At 44.2% G+C, this 17,086-nt stretch overlaps 1 pseudogene across 1 annotated transcript in view; it reads left to right on the top strand.

Annotated features, from left to right (window-relative positions):
* The window catches only part of LOC143718563 (uncharacterized), a 185,629-nt pseudogene extending 181,526 nt beyond the window's left edge, over positions 1 to 4,103 (top strand). The window contains exons 4-5 of the transcript XR_013196440.1: positions 78 to 232; positions 1,253 to 4,103. The product of XR_013196440.1 is annotated as an uncharacterized LOC143718563 (transcript). The remainder of the gene's footprint in view (positions 1 to 77; positions 233 to 1,252) is intronic.
* The last annotated feature ends 12,983 nt before the right edge of the window (positions 4,104 to 17,086 follow it).

Here is a 17,086-nt window from a genome sequence, read left to right as displayed (position 1 = left end):
GAACTAAACTGCCAGTGTGAAAGCCCCCCTTAGTTTAGAGTGTTTTTCCTTCTGTTAATTATTCTCCTCTTAAACAGGACAGTGTCCAAACACACAGAAAAACTCCTGGTGAAGCGACTGAGATCCACGTGACACACTATTATAAAGATGGCGTTTATTAAAGAGGAGAGTGAAGACGTGAAGATTGAAGAAACATTCAGAGACAAACATGAAGATACTGAGGAACAAACAGGTTGGTTTCATTCTCAAAACTGAACTTGAGATTTTGTCATTTGTTCCTTTTTTTAAATGTCCAGCTCTAGAGAAATGAATGATATTTTTGAAGAGAGTCCTAATTAAAGTGGTTTTATTTGACATGGAGCAGGTCGCCTCATGTGGACAGACATGTTGAGACCAGACAAATACTAACACTGCCTTCTTAAACCCAATAAATACCTCTGAATTGAAACCATTAATTTCTATCACTTACGTACGCAGTGGTATGTAACACACATTTATTTATCATAAATACATGTTTTTGTGCAATGCACAGTGAAGCTAACCATTTTCAATATTCAGAGCCTCATAAAATTCAGAGGCAGAATTTTTCTTCTATTTTTTAGTAGGTGAAAATGTTTATTATGGAGAATGACATTACAGCCAGTTATAACTTTATTGTTTTTTAATTGAATTGTGCTGTACAATTAAATACAATCATTGTTGAGTCTGCAGTCTGAACACTTTACCTCAGGGCGTCCGTTAACTGAATTAATACAAATAGTCCAATAATCACCAAGGTTTAATTTGTCAACAGAAGGCATCGCGTTCTTCTTTAAAATGGCCTGGTATTTCTGGGAATCCATGATGCCAGGTACACGATCAAGATTGCCAGTTCCTGCCGCAGAAAAACAGCCTGACATCACCAGTGACCCGCCTCTATGCTTGTTCTAATATGCTCTTATTCTAATATTGTATGCAGGGATGGCAGATTTGGGATCTATAATAAACCAATTATTCTGGGTCAAGTGATAAGGGGTTTGATAACTTCCAGCTTTCATGGACTACAGTCTTTTTTTTTTTTATGTTCTAAAGAAAGTGAACAGTTAATATTGAGAAGAGATTCTGAGATCACTCTTTCAGTAGATTATTGTATATCGAGTCTAGCATACAAGTTGGTGGTTTTTATCTTGGTGCTTTATTGTGGTTTTGATTTCTGTTGCTTTGTGCCATTAAACTGGTGTTAAATTGTATTTGTTTGTTTTTTTCATTTTAGACCTGATGGTGCTGAAAGAGGAGAGTCAACAACTGAATGAAATTGAAGAGGAAAATCAATTTGAGAAATATCATGATTTAATAACTGGAGAGAAGCTTTTCACATGCCGACAGTGCGGAAAGTGTTTCAGTCAAAAACATAACTTTGCAGTCCACATGAGAGTTCACACTGGGGAGAAGCCTTACGCATGCCAACAGTGTGGAAAGAGTTTCACTCAAAAAGGAAACCTTAAAAAACACATGAGAATTCACACTGGGGAGAAGCCGTTCATCTGCCAACAGTGTGGAAAGAACTTTACGGCAGAACTAAACCTTAGGTATCACATGAGAATGCACACTGGAGAGATATCTTTTACCTGCCAACAGTGTGGAAAAGGTTTCACTCAAAAACAAAGCCTTCAAGTCCACATGAGATTTCACATCGGAGAGAAGCCTTACACTTGCACTCAGTGTGGAAAGAGTTTTACACAGAAAATCATCCTTGATTACCACATGAACATTCATATTGGAGAGAGATCTTTTACCTGCCAACAGTGTGGAAAAAGTTTCACGCAAAAACAAAGCCTTGAAGTCCACATGAGAATCCACACTGGAGAGAAGCCTTACCATTGCAATCAGTGCGGAAAGAGTTTTACACATAAAAACACTCTTGATTACCACTTGAGAATCCACACTGGAGAGAAGCCGTTCGCATGTGATCAGTGTGGAAAGAGCTTCACAACAGAACTAAACCTTAGGTGTCACATGAACATTCACACTGGAGAGAAACCGTTCACCTGTCATCAGTGTGGAAGGAGTTTCAGTCATAACAGTAGCCTCAGAGTTCACATGAGACTTCACACGGGAGAGAAGCCTTACACCTGCAAACCGTGTGGGAAGAGCTTCACACAAAAAGCAAATCTTATAGCCCACATGAGAAGCCACACTGGAGAGAAGACATTCATATGTGTGGACAATTATTAACATGTTAAGAAAACTACATGTGTATTCTCACAAGGTTTATATACGTCATCAGTATGGAAAGAGTTTCAAAGTTAAAGTAAACCTTTAAACTTGCATCAGAAAATGTTTATCTGTGTGAAATGAAGGCAACTTTGACACCGGAGCTGAATATGGGCCAAATATGATTGTCCACAAACATGACCACTTCGTAAGAACTCCTGTATCCACACCTGACCTCTTATTATTGTTTTATTGAGCGGTTGCGGTAGACACCCTCTAATTTCAATCATATGTAAGCGGTGCTCCCTTTCATACATTGATACCTCAGAATCAAAATATTAGTGAAATGCCACAATGCATCCGTAAAATTACAAACTGATTGAAATAATGTGTTAGACTGAATTATATGATTCACCTTTAGTGAGAGAATGCACAAGTAAGATTCTGCATTGTTTTTCACTGTTGTGAAATCACACCACTATTTAAAAAATCTCCCAGGAGCCAGTCTAACTAAAGCCGGGTGCACTCAGCGATTTTGACCCTGATTTGGCCCTGAGACAAATGTTGCAAACCCTAAAGGATTTCACAGATTCTAGGCTAAAATCTGAAGTCTTTGATCGGTAGTTTGACATGTTCACTGACAGTCGATTAATGATCGTTGCGATAAAATTTTACCTCCGGCGAAATTCTGGCAGTGTCAGAAGATTTGACTCACAGTTCTGCAGTGTGACTTCTACGATGACCGTCATATTGCCAATCACCGACAGGGGGCGGGTGTTGTGAGGTTTTGCGCTCGTGCACGGCTGCACGTGAAGGTGGAGCTGAAGAAGAAGCCAGCGTCGATCAACGAACCCATGTCGGTGATTGGTTGGAACGCTATTTATTTTGGTTTTGAGTGGTTGGTGAAACCAATTGTTTTTGTGTGCAGATCTCAGAGCCTAGGCTGCCTACAGAGATGCATTTTGACGGCCTGCTTATGGGGCGGGCAGCTAACGGATCGTTTGGAAAGATTAGATGAATGTGATCATTTATGTTTGGGCCTTTTTTGTTCCTGAAATCGCTGATATAACCTTTAATGACAAGCAAGCCAGTCTTCTGCTGTTGGCTTAAAATAGCGTCCGGCAGTGTTGGAAATGCCCTCAAAATTTGAATAGCTCTTGTTTTTTTATTTATTAACTCTCTGGGGTCTAAGGTGTTTTTGGGGTCCTTGAGATGTTTTTACATGCCCTGACATTTGTGCTTTGGCAATGGTGTAATTACACAATATTTAGCACAAACAGGGCTATCATAATATGTGAGCAACATGTATGTACATGTTTGTATTTTTGAGAGAATATTGTTTATGCATGGTTATTGAAAAAACTAAAAGCTTCTGAAATAAGGCCACAAAACACATACTAAATATGTGTCCACAAGACTTTTGACTAATTGATGTTGTCGCCTAGAGTTCTTGCTTCAAAATGATCTGAAAATCATCCTGCCTAATCATTCACATAAAACAATACATTGACTTAATTTTGTAAGACACTTTTTGTTTGGAAAGGCAATATGCGTGGGGCGTCAATATACTCTGATTCACACCTGAGAAGACAATGACCTGCATAATGAGCACATAAAGAGCCTTTCTCACAGGTGTGTCACTGAGCCACAAGAAAGAATGCAAGGACAAAAGAAGAAGAAAAAAAATATATATATGTATATACATACTACAAAATTGGTTCACAGTTGGAAACATCTCGAAACAAATTTTTCCACTTGTATTTTTGCTTGCAAATTGTATAATATCCAAGGTGAACATTTCTAGTAATTGTGCAGTTAATTCTCATACTGTATTTTCAGAAAGTTTTGGATATGTATCCTCTCCCCAAATTTGTCACTAATAAAACACAATAAAAATAATTTAAAGAGAAGGCTTAAATTGACCTTTTAACATTTTGTTTACATCTACCTTGTAAATATATTCTTTACTATTTTATTAAAAAGGTTACAATTACAACAACAATTAAAATTGTAACAATATTTCAAGTGTAATCTTTCTTTGTAAAAACTAAAGTATACATTTTATCATACGTATTTCAAAGTTAAGGATTCATTAGTATGAATAAAGCCTACATTGGAACAAACACTATAATAACATCTTATTTGATGACTTTATTTTTGACAAAACATAATATATATATTTAACATATATGCAGAAATTGGTGAACAAAAGCTTATTTGATGTGGCAGTAGTCTATTTTACAGTAAAAACTTTATAATCCATCCAAAACTAGTCACTGAAATGTTGTCTTTCATATGTCGTCTGTAACATAGGTATATCATTTTTATACAGCCCGATCTCATGAAAGTGCGTATCTATAGCACAAATTTAATTAAAAAAATATATAGTTTTTGGGTGCATACGCAGTTTACGCGTGCATATGATACGCACTTTGTGGCGTGTAAAACACACACACCCCTAATCCTACCCAAGGGGTTTACAGTGCGTATCAATTGCACGCAAAAACTATTTTTGGCGTATAAATGGTACGAGAAATTATAGACAGATAAGCACTTTCATGAGATTGTGTTGTTTGTATGATATATTAGGGCATATAAATGTTAATTTGCATTTTATTTAAACATTTCAGTTGATTTTTACTCATCTCAGTATAGCAATATACAGTAGTTAGGTAAAAGCTGTTACCTTTCAGTCGAGAACGTCAGACGTAGTCTGTCTCTGAAGAGTGCTGTTGTTTACAACGAGCGAGTGTGTCGGTGTTCTTCAGGAAGACTCTCCCAGTGCTGGTGGTTTCTACACATGAGTGCAGCGGTGATCGCAAGCTTTGATCTCTTAACAGCAACAAATTTCTAAATGTTTGTGTGTGTTGACGGCTGGTTAGAGGGCGGAAAAGTGAGTGCTTTACTGTTTCAGTTCTCTGTTCAGTGTTGCCGCGGTCATTCCCCTGTGTGCTTCGGCACTGGTGACGGTCCTATTCCCTGGAAGAGCAACACGGTTGCGTTTGCGTCTTTAAAAAAAAACAAAAAAAGATTTTTGAAAAGATGTAATTCCACCTGTGAATTTCTGGATGCGGTCGTTCCCTTTTCCTCTCTGACAGTCACAATTGTTGCATCACGTGTTTGGACTTACAGCATGCTGAAGCAGCTTTTATGGACGGTTCATGTTCCCATTGCGGGAATATGACTGTCCCGGTGTTGAGATCGAGACTAGCCTTCATCCGCGAAGCGCGAGTCCCCATTACCATGCCCCACCCCCGGGTGCCGTGTGGGATGGGTGATCTGAGGATAGTGATGGATGTCTCGCCAGGTAACCATTCCCTGTGGGCTCCTCACTCCTTCATCACACCACAGCCGATATAATTCCTGTTAGACGTGCTGGTCCCTCTGTAATGGACCGATCAGCTGTTTCAATTGGGGTTCCCCCAGAGGATAAGATGTCGATAGCAGCATCGGAGGGTGAGCTGGCCTCTGGAGATGACTACTCGGCTGTGTTATGTCCCTCTGGGAGGGTAATATTGCCCGAGCCAGATCCAGAAATGTCAGCTATGCTGAAACAGGCCGCCGAGGCAGCCGGGCTCGAATGGAACCCTCCACCGTGTCCCGTTCAGTCTCGGTTGGAGGATTGGTATCTCGGGGCGGGCCATGCTGGTTCTCAGCTCGCCGCCTCAGTGCCTTTCTTTCCTGAAGTGCATGGAGAGCTTACCAGGTTGTGGACGGCACCTTTCTCTGCCAGAAACTGCCTGAATAGCTTTTCCCCCTCGCTACCCTTGAGGGAGGAGCGGTGAAGGGCTATGAGCCTGTCCCTCCAGTGGAGCGGTCTGTGCTTTTCGTCAAATAAAGAAAAATAAACATGATGCGCGTTTTACCTTCTCTCGGTGAGGTCCATTATGAAACTCGTCCGAAAAATTAACTGTAACTCCGTCAATACTTGTCACAAGAGATACGAGAGATTTCTCTTTATGAAGCTGAAATTCTCTTCTTTTAAATGAAGTAATTTATACAAAAAAACAAATATTCTCAGTTTATATAAACTGTATGAAAAGAGAGAGATGTCAGTATTTTTCTTTCCAGCTCATTATACCTGATTACGCGTTAATGTGCCACGCCCACGGAGAGCGCGCGGTATTCAAACGCAAATGATCTAAGGCAAGCCATTCAAACATGCCAACGCCCACCAGCTGGAATATAAAACACATCATGTTTAGTAAGTTTCTTACTACTGCTGTGTATCCTTACCCTGTGAGGAATAATACTATCTAATAACCCTGGAAAATGTATCAGAAGTGCTGTTAGTTTCATTTCGAGGAGCAACGGATCCAGCTGATGTAGTAAGTCATTTATTCTTAAGTGCTTGGTTCTAATCGCGATATTGAATAATTTCTATAAACCGCAAAAAGACTGTTTAAATATGAATTGCGTGTCTGTGTGTAGGCTAAATGATGAATGAATGGCACAGGTGCACGTGCGCTTTGTTTACTACAGTTATACAGCGCGTGTCTGTGCCGTTCATTCACTCTCGCATCTACATTAGTAAACACGTTATTAAATTTACATGAACACATCCAAACTATATTGCTATAGCCTACTAAGATGAGTAAAAATAGACTGAAATATGTTGAAATAAAATGTCTGTATAAGCAACAAACTGCACAATAACATGTATATGCTAATATATCATACACAATATGTTATAGACTAAATATGAATGTTTAGACAAGATTTTGTGATTAGTTTTGGATAGATTATAGATTAGGTTTTGACTGTAAAAAAAGACTACTGTCACATTAAATAGTTAAGCTTTTGTTCACCAATTTCTGCTCATAGTTAAATATACTATAGTATGATGTTTTGTCAAAAATAAAGTAGGTATATTGAATTATCAACTAAGATGTTATTATAGTGTTTGTTCCAATATTCAAACTAATGAATCCTTACCTCTTGTGGACACATATTTAGTATGTGTTTTGTGGCCTTATTTCAGACACTTTAAGTTCCCTTTCGTCCTGGGAACTCCGACGTGTCGTCGGGGGAGTTCCCTGACGAATTGGGATCACGCTAGGGAGACCAATTGCCTTCGAGTGAATTAAAACGAGCCAATGAAAATTGGCATGCAAGATTTGCATTCCGCGACCCGCCTACCAGCGCGGGTATAAAAGGCGGAAGTAAACATTGCGCAATGCTTTTAGCTTCGGAGCCGACCGATTGTGTCCTCTCTGAGTGAGTGAGCTTTAAGATTGTATTTTTCTTACTGCTACGAGTCTGCTGTTTCGGGAGGGGATCTCTCTGTGTTGGTGAGATGGCGTTTCAGCGACCGCGCGGTTCCTGTCTGCCGGCTGCGTCTATATGCTGTTAATTCAAAAGCTGTTTTCACAGCTGGTAAACGGTTGAGTGCGCACAGCGGGCTTGCAGTTTCCCCGCTGTGTTGCCGCGTTGGGTCCCTGTGTGCTTCAGCACGATAGAGAGAGTACTTTCTTCCTGAAAGAGCAACACGAGTGAAGATCGCGTCCTTTTCAGGATGACGTTTCACTCGTGTGTTTCTGGATGCGATCGTTCCCTGTCCTTATTTGACGGCCACGTTCATTGTTTCACATGCCTAATCCGTGTGTGAGACTACGTTCGTGGGTGGTTCATGTTCTCTCAGGGGTGCATGACCACGTCGGCACGTTGTTCGTCTCCCCTTTCTCGTAAAGGCTTGAGCCGCTCAGCGTGCCGTGTGCCGTCGAGCGCCGGCTGACAGCGCGGGTTGTCACGGCAACCCAGCGCGCGTCATTCGGCGCTCAAGATGCGTGGTCAAGATCAAGACTCGCGTGCCTCTATGAGGTGAGTCCCTTTGCTTATTTCCCGATCTAGTTTCTCTTCTGGTGCACCAGAGGAGGGCTACTTTGGCGAATAACATTGGTGATCTGAGGGTTTCAGTGAGCACGAACCACTCACTCCTCTAGCGCATCGCAAACATGCTGAGGCTGTGTTCGTGGGTGGTTTATGCTTTCTGATGAGAGCATGACCACGTCGGCACGTTGTTCGCCTTGCCTGAAGGCTTGAGCGCCCAGCGTGCCGTGTGTCATCGAAGCGATGGCCACGTTCACTATCTTGCATGCCTGGTTGACGGCCACGATCACTGTTTCACATGCCTAATCAGTGTGTTGAGACTGCGTTCGTGGGTGGTTCATGTTCTCTCAGGAGTGCATGACCACGTCGGCGTGCTGCTCGTCTCCCCTTTCTCGTAAAGGCTTGAGCCGCTCAGCGTGCCGTGTGCCGTCGAGGCTTTCGGATGGGATTCTGGTCCTTCTCATGAGGGACCAAACATTTCATTCGGGGCCCCAGGGAGGACAGATGTCGATCGCTACATCGGAGAGAGGGCTGTTGTACTCTGAAAATGATGCTGAGTTCCTACTATAAAAAAGCCCAGCTTGCAGATAGCAGTGACGCAGCCTCAGCTGCGTCGCTCCGGTCTGCAGCTGGGCCCGGAGGCGCAGAGACCAGCATACGAGGAGTCAGGGCCTCGTTCCTCGTCTCTCCCCCTCCTCTCGCCACCGGGCAGTCCGCAGCAGAACGCCCACGAGCCTTCTCTGCCGTCTGCCCCTCGGTGGAAGCAGGTTGGTGTCAGGCGCACCCAGACCCCCGCTCTCGGTCGCTACAACGCCACCAGAGCCGGGTCCCTGTCTTCCACCTCGCTGCCCCTCCGCAGGTACGCCGGTGGTTCGGGTGGGTTCATTGGGACGGTATCTGGAAGCCTGGCTAGAAGCGCTTCCGGGTCCGTCCCGATGGCTCATCCGCACCATCCGGTTCGGCTATGCAATTCAGTTTGCACGCCGGCCTCCCAAGTTCAGGGGCGTCCACTTTACCCGTGTGCGGTCGGTGGACGCCCCTGTCTTGCGGAAAGAGATCGATGTCCTGCTGGCGAAGGACGCGATCGAGCCGGTCCCTCCTGCCGAGATGAGGTCCGGGTTTTACAGCCCCTACTTCATTGTACCCAAGAAAGGCGGTGGGTTACGGCCAATCCTGGACCTGCGGGTCTTGAATCGGGCCCTGCACAAACTCCCGTTCAAGATGCTCACGCAGAAGCGCATTTTCGAATGCATCCGTCCCCAGGATTGGTTTGCAGCGATCGACCTGAAGGACGCGTACTTTCACGTCTCGATTCTCCTTCGACACAGACCGTTTCTTCGGTTTGCTTTCGAGGGTCGGGCGTATCAGTACAAAGTCCTACCCTTCGGGCTGGCCCTGTCACCCCGCGTCTTCACGAAAGTCGCGGAGGCGGCCTTTGTTCCCATGAGAGAACAAGGCGTTCGCATCCTCAACTACCTCGACGACTGGCTCATTTTAGCTCACTCGCGAGATGTGTTGTGCGATCACAGGGACATGGTGCTTCGGCACCTCAGCCGGTTGGGGCTTCAGGTCAACTGGGACAAGAGCAAACTCTGCCCCGTGCAGAGGATCTCTTATCTCGGTATGGAGCTGGACTCGGTCGCCCGGACTGCGCGCCTCACGGAGGAACGCGTCCAGTCAGTGCTCACCTGCCTCAGGTCTTTTCGAGGCAGGACAGCGGTTCCACTGAAACAATTTCAGAGGCTCCTGGGGCATATGGCAGCCGCAGCCGCAGTAACGCCGCTCGGCCTGTTACATATGAGACCGCTTCAGCGCTGGCTTCACGATCGAGTCCCGAGGTGGGCGTGGCACAGCGGCACGTTCCGGGTCAAAGTGACCCCGCACTGTCGCCAAACCTTCTCCCCGTGGTCGGATCCTGCGTTTCTACGGGCCGGAGTGCCCTTAGTCCAGGTTTCCAGGCATGCTGTGGTTTTCACAGATGCCTCTGCCACCGGATGGGGGGCCACGTACAACGGGCATGCAGTTTCAGGTCTGTGGACGGGGCCTCAACTGCATTGGCATATCAACTGCCTAGAGTTGCAAGCAGTACGCTTAGCCTTGCGTCGCCTCAAAGGGGTTCTCAGACACAAGCACGTACTGGTCCGTATGGACAGCACTGCGACCGTTGCTTACATCAACCATCAAGGTGGTCTACGCTCCTGTCGTATGTCGCGACTCGCCTCCCACCTCCTCCTATGGAGTCAGAAGCATCTGAGGTCGCTTCGTGCCATTCACATTCCAGGGGAGCTCAACCGTGTGGCAGACGAGCTCTCACGGCTGCCTCCCCTGCCAGGAGAATGGCGACTCCATCCCCAGTCGGTCCAGCTGATTTGGAGTGTCTTCGGAGTCGCACAGGTAGACCTGTTTGCCTCTCCGGACACGACCCATTGCCAGTGGTTTTATTCCCTGTCCGAGGGGACCCTCGGCACGGACGCCCTGGCTCACAGCTGGCCCCGGGACCTGCGCAAGTATGCGTTTCCCCCAGTGAGCCTTCTTGCACAGACTCTGTGCAAGGTCAGGGAGGACGAGCAGCAGGTCCTTCTTGTGGCGCCGTATTGGCCCACCAGGACTTGGTTCACCGAATTCATGCTCCTCGCGACAGCCCCTCCTTGGCCGATTCCTCTGAGGAAGGACCTTCTTTCTCAGAGACGGGGCACTCTATGGCACCCGCGTCCAGACCTCTGGAAACTCCATGTCTGGTCCCTGGACGGGACGCGGAGGTTCTAGGTGGTCTGCCACAGGCAGTGGTAGACACCATCACTTCCGCTAGAGCCCCCTCTACGAGGCGCCTCTATGCGTTGAAGTGGAACCTGTTCGTCGATTGGTGTTTCTCCCGTCAGGAGGACCCCCGAACTTGCCCGATCGGAGTCGTGCTTTCCTTCCTGCAAGATGGGTTGGAGCGAAGGCTGTCTCCCTCCACCCTCAAAGTGTATGTCGCCGCAATAGCCGCGCATCACGATGCACTGGAAGGTAAGTCCTTGGGGAAGCACGACCTGGTCATCAGATTCCTTAAGGGTGCCAGGAGGTTAAATCCACCTCGTGTTTTGCATTCGGTACCCTCTTGGGACCTTGCTCTGGTACTTAGAGCTCTTCAAAGTCCTCCCTTTGAGCCTTTGCTGACGGTAGAGCTTAATAGCCTGTCCATTAAGACAGCGCTCCTGTTGGCATTGGCCTCTTTCAAGAGGGTCGGGGATCTGCAGGCTTTTTCGGTCGACGAATCGTGCCTAGAGTTCGGGCCAGGCCTTTCTCACGTTGTGTTGAGACCCCGGCTCGGATATGTGCCCAAGGTTCCTACCACTCCCTTCGTGGACCAGGTAGTGAACCTGCAAGCGCTGCCCCAGGAGGAGGCAGACCCAGCCCTAGCTTTTCTCTGTCCTGTCCGCGCCCTGCGGGTTTATATTGACAGAACGCAAAGCTTCAGAACCTCAGATCAGCTCTTTGTCTGTTACGGAGGCCGGCAGAAGGGGAAGGCCGTCTCCAAGCAGAGGTTAGCCCACTGGTTAGTGGATGCTATCACCCGAGCATATGAGTCTCTGGGTGAGCCTTGTCCTCCCAGGTTGCGCGCTCACTCCTCTAGAGGTGCTGCCGCTTCCTGGGCTTTGGCTCAAGGCGCCTCGCTGACAGACATCTGTAGAGCTGCGGGCTGGGCGACACCGAACACGTTCGCTAGGTTCTATAGCCTTCGTGTGGAACCTGTTTCCTCCCGAGTTCTGGCTACGGCCAGTGGGTCGAGGGAATAAGTTGTGTCGGCTTGCTACGCCACTCCGCCTCGAACAGCGGATACGTGCTTTCTTGCTCCGTATGGCGCCCTACGTTGGTGAGCCTCGTGAGTTCCTCCTTCACCCCTCCGGTGCTGGGCGTGGCGGACCGCCCGGCGCCAGGTCTGCTACCTCTAGTGAGGAGTTGTTAGTAGACTGGGTGCTCCAGTGATCTCTACTGTGAACCATCATGCCACGTGCAGTTTAGCCGTGTCTTCCCCTTGACGGACTCGTTCGTCATCCCTGTTGAGTGCGCTCCCATTTCCCTTGGATTGGGACCACCTCAGGGACTGCCATATGTTTCACTACCCCATTGGGCTAGTACATATGTGTATTCCTGGTCAGTCAGGCTGGGCCTTCCGCAGCTTTCCCCCTCTCTTGGGGAACGCTTTCCCAGTGTTATCCAATGTCCACTGTGCGGGTCTTGCGGAACAGCAGTGTGGTTCCCGTGCTAGCTCCCGCAACTTATTTCAAGAAACTGCTGCAGGGTAGCTTAGCCGGGCGCTGGAAGGGGCCAGCACCATGGCGCTTTATTAGGGATCCCAATTCGTCAGGGAACTCCCCCGACGACACGTCGGAGTTCCCAGGACGAAAGGGAACGTCTCGGTTACGTATGTAACCCTCGTTCCCTGAGTACAGGGAACGGAGACGTGTCGTCCCTTCGCCATGTCGCTGTACCTTCGCGGAGGACTGGACACCGTTCGGCTCCTCAGCGAAAAGCATTGCGCAATGTTTACTTCCGCCTTTTATACCCGCGCTGGTAGGCGGGTCGCGGAATGCAAATCTTGCATGCCAATTTTCATTGGCTCGTTTTAATTCACTCGAAGGCAATTGGTCTCCCTAGCGTGATCCCAATTCGTCAGGGAACTCCCCCGACGACACGTCTCCGTTCCCTGTACTCAGGGAACGAGGGTTACATACGTAACCGAGACGTTTTAGTTTTTTCAATAATCACGCATAAACAATATTCTCTCAAAAATACAAACATGTACATACATGTTGGTCACATATTACGTTAGCCCTGTTTGTGCTATATAGAGTGAATTTACACCTTTGCCATTAACATGTTTATAAATAACTGAAAAAAGCACAAATGTCAGAGCATGTCAGAACACCTCCAGGACCCAGAAAACCCCTCAGACCCCTGAGGGTTAAACATTCACTCTGAAAAGGTCCTTCCCATGGCATAGACAATCTTGTATGTTGCAGTTGTGTGTTAATTAAATTAAAAATTAAATCAATTAATTCCCTATTATCACTGTAAAGCTGCTTTGAAACAGTCTGTATTGTTAAAAACGCTATATAAATGAAGGTATTTTATACATTTATAGTTGCAAACAGAAATATTCAACCCCCTCACCTCACAGACATTATAGTGATGTCGATGAACAATAATGACAAAAAACCTCATTAAACCGCAATAAATATTTATTGATGCATGTTTGAGTTATTTTGACAACACAAGTTGACTTAACTTTGAAGTTCCAATGTAAAGTTTAACTTTTAACACGTGCACTATTATTCAACCCTCAATTATTCAGTACTTTGTGGAGCATCCTTTAGCTTTTATAACTTCTAACAAATGTTTTCGGTAAGTGCTGACAAGCTTCTTACACCTCTCGATCGTAATATTTCCCATTCTTCCCGTGCAAAAGCCTCTTGCTCACTGATGTATATGATGGCTTCCGTGCTGCAACTGCCTTCTTTAAATCCCACCAAAGATTTTCGATTGGATTTGAATCTGGTGACTGAGAAGGCCACTCCAGGACGTTCCAGGATCTTTTAGTCAACCAAGCTTTGGTTGACTTGGAGGTGTGCTTGGGATCATTGGCTGCGTCCGAAACCGCATACTTCCCTACTATATAGTATGGGAAAAAGAGTAGGCGAGCGAAAAAGTATGTATGAATCCAAAAGAGTAGGCGAGAATTACCTGGGTGACGTACTAATTATCGCGAGATTCGGACTTAAGTGCGTTAGAATATGCCTACTTTCTTACTATATAGTAGGCGAAAACAGTACGTGAAGGAAGCAGTACGTTCGAAACATCAGTATTCATAAAAGAGTAGGAGAGAAGCTCCCGGATGGCTTACTGCTTCCGGCCCGATTTTTGAGTGCTCAACCGATGGATACTCTTCTATCCCAGGAGGCCACGCGAGAGCATACGTCATGAACAATGAGACCATACGGCCGGTCTCAAATACGTCATACGCCGGGGGGTTTTAAGTGTGAGTAAACACGGTTCCTTATATGTTAAACTACTATAGAGTAAACGTTTTAACTGTTGAAGGTGTAAAGTAGTTAGACAGTATAGTATAGTTGTGATTTTGCTGTAAAAACATGTTTTGTATAGCTAGCTAACAGGGGAACTCTAAGCACACGTAACGTCTCTAAAGTGGATTTACATAACCATATAGATCTTAAACACGCTTATTTAAAATGTCTATTTACATCTGAAAGGAAAATATTGTAAGTATTGACATATTGCAGATGAGCTCATCACAACATGAAAAAGACATCTGAGTGATGTATGTGTGGCATTATTATAGGATAACGTTAATTCACTGTTGCAAACACTGTTGACTTTAGACAAATGTGCTGTAAATAAGGTAAATAAACAAATCTATCAAATCACGAAGGCACGGTCACCTCTGGTGAATTCATCAGAATAAAGCCGCAGAATGGGAACCGATGTGTTGAGATGGCAGTAGATGTGGGGTTCAGCGCCTGTAAATACATGCTTGTAGTTTGAATAAAGATTTGTTTCATGTGTTGTTGAATTGTATATGCATTTGTTTATTGTGTGATGGTTACTTTTATTTGTTCTTTTACTCATTTATTCATGTTTCTTATTGTTGTCAGTATATAAAATATAATTATTTAATGTATGCATTAATTCATTGCTTGACTGACAATTGCGATGTTCACGTGTATTCATGCATAACTCATATGACAATACAAATTACATTTTGCTTGTTTTATTAAATTATATCATTTTTAGTATATAAAAAAGTAATATAATTAAGTATTGGTCAGCATTTAATATTATTTTGTTTAATTTTTGGGGTGGGCTAACAATGCAATTTATTCTGAGGTAATATTAATTTTTAAGGAGTTATACTTACATTTTTCGAGTATAAAGTCAACAGTTTTCTCCACAGGAGATCTTCGAGCAGCGGCCCGTCTCCTTCGTGCAGACATTACAAACACAGAGGAAAATTGTTCTGGGTTGTGCTGTCGAGTTACTGATGTTATGAAGTGTTAATGCACCTGTCGCTCATATAATTTAAACGTATAAACTTATTACATAAAGATCATGGAAAGACACCATAGTTGTATCTAACAATGAACAATCATAATGACAAAACAGAAAACATAAAGATATGGTTTGTGTACATCATAATATGATATTTATACACAGGAAAAAAGAACAATAACAAGGGTAAATATCTTTAAATAGTTCTTCATAATACATTAAAAATAGTTTTGTTGTTATAAGTCTGAGGGATGAAACGAGAGGTAAATTCATCAAGAAAAGAGGAAAACTTAAAAGGAGAAACTTTTTGGGTATAAAATAAAGAAATTAACAACATATTCAAGAGATGTCGATTTTGGGGTTTCTTAAAAAAAATCGTTATAAGGATAAAACTGTGGGTCACATTAGTAGAGTTTAAAATATAACAACTTAAATCAACCCTAAATGTATTCACAAAATAAATTGGCAGCTGTTTCTTCAACAATACCACAAAATGAGCAAGTTTCATCAATATCAAGATATTTACAGATAGATGAATTAAATGTGTCGTTCATCTTTTATGTTGTTGCGCTTGTGATAACGCGTCGTAGGTCACATGATAACGTCAACATGGCGGATGATGTCCGGATCGCATTCATACTCAACAAGGTTTGGCAAGTTGTACTGTTAGAGGGGCCAGTTACATATAGACCTTATTGTTGTCATATCATTTTCTGCACTCCACTGCAGGCATTAACAGGCAAAATACCATGTTTATAATCATTCAACAATGTATTTGCATTTCCATTATTTTTTTCCATTTGCATTACATATTCAGTATTAGTCACAGTAACTGTAATTGACATGATGTCCTTCTTTCTCTTCATTTTGGTGAGAACTATAGAGCAAAAGCAATGGGGACCAAGAAGCGTATTAATTCATTTACTGAAAATAACTGACTTGCTAGATAACTACTTCTCAAAAAAGAAGTAGGTCCTTCTCAAAAAATTAGCATATTGTGATAAAGTTCATTATTTTCCATAATGTAATGATAAAAATGAAACCTTCATATATTTTAGATTCATTGCACACCAACTGAAATATTTCAGGTCTTTTATTGTTTTAATACTGATGATTTTGGCATACAGCTCATGAAAACCCAAAATTCCTATCTCAAAAAATTAGCATATCATGAAAAGGGTCTCTAAACGAGCTATTAACCTAATCATCTGAATCAACTAATTAACTCTAAACACCTGCAAAAGATTCCTGAGGCTTTTAAAAACTCCCAGCCTGTTTCATTACTCAAAACCGCAATCATGGGTAAGACTGCCGACCTGACTGCTGTCCAGAAGGCCATCATTGACACCCTCAAGCAAGAGGGTAAGACACAGAAAGAAATTTCTGAACAAATAGGCTGTTCACAGAGTGCTGTATCAAGGCACCTCAGTGGGAAGTCTGTGGGAAGGAAAAAGTGTGGCAAAAAACGCTGCACAACGAGAAGAGGTGACCGGACCCTGAGGAAGATTGTGGAGAAGGACCGATTCCAGACCTTGGGGAACCTGCGGAAGCAGTGGACTGAGTCTGGAGTAGAAACATCCAGAGCCACCGTGCACAGGCTGGTAAATGGTTTACTGACCATGGTATTACTGTGCTCAATTGGCCTGCCAACTCTCCTGACCTGAACCCCATAGAGAATCTGTGGGATATTTTGAAGAGAAAGTTGAGAGACGTAAGACCCAACACTCTGGATGAGCTTAAGGCCGCTATCGAAGCATCCTGGGCCTCCATAACACCTCAGCAGTGCCACAGGCTGATTGCCTCCATGCCACGCCGCATTGAAGCAGTCATTTCGGCAAAAGGATTCCCGACCAAGTATTGAGTGCATAACTGAACATAATTATTCGAAAGGTTGACTTTTTATGTATTAAAAACACTTCTTTTATTGGTCAGATGAAATATGCTAATTTTTTGAGACAGGAATTTTGGGTTTTCATGAGCTGTATGCCAAAATCATCAGTATTAAAACAATGAA

Source organism: Siphateles boraxobius, unplaced genomic scaffold (assembly GCF_051911475.1).
Source record: "Siphateles boraxobius isolate OS27281-9 unplaced genomic scaffold, OSU_SipBor_1 61, whole genome shotgun sequence".
In the NCBI taxonomy this organism is placed as follows: domain Eukaryota; kingdom Metazoa; phylum Chordata; class Actinopteri; order Cypriniformes; family Leuciscidae; genus Siphateles; species Siphateles boraxobius.
This window is presented reverse-complemented; position numbering and strand designations above follow the sequence as displayed.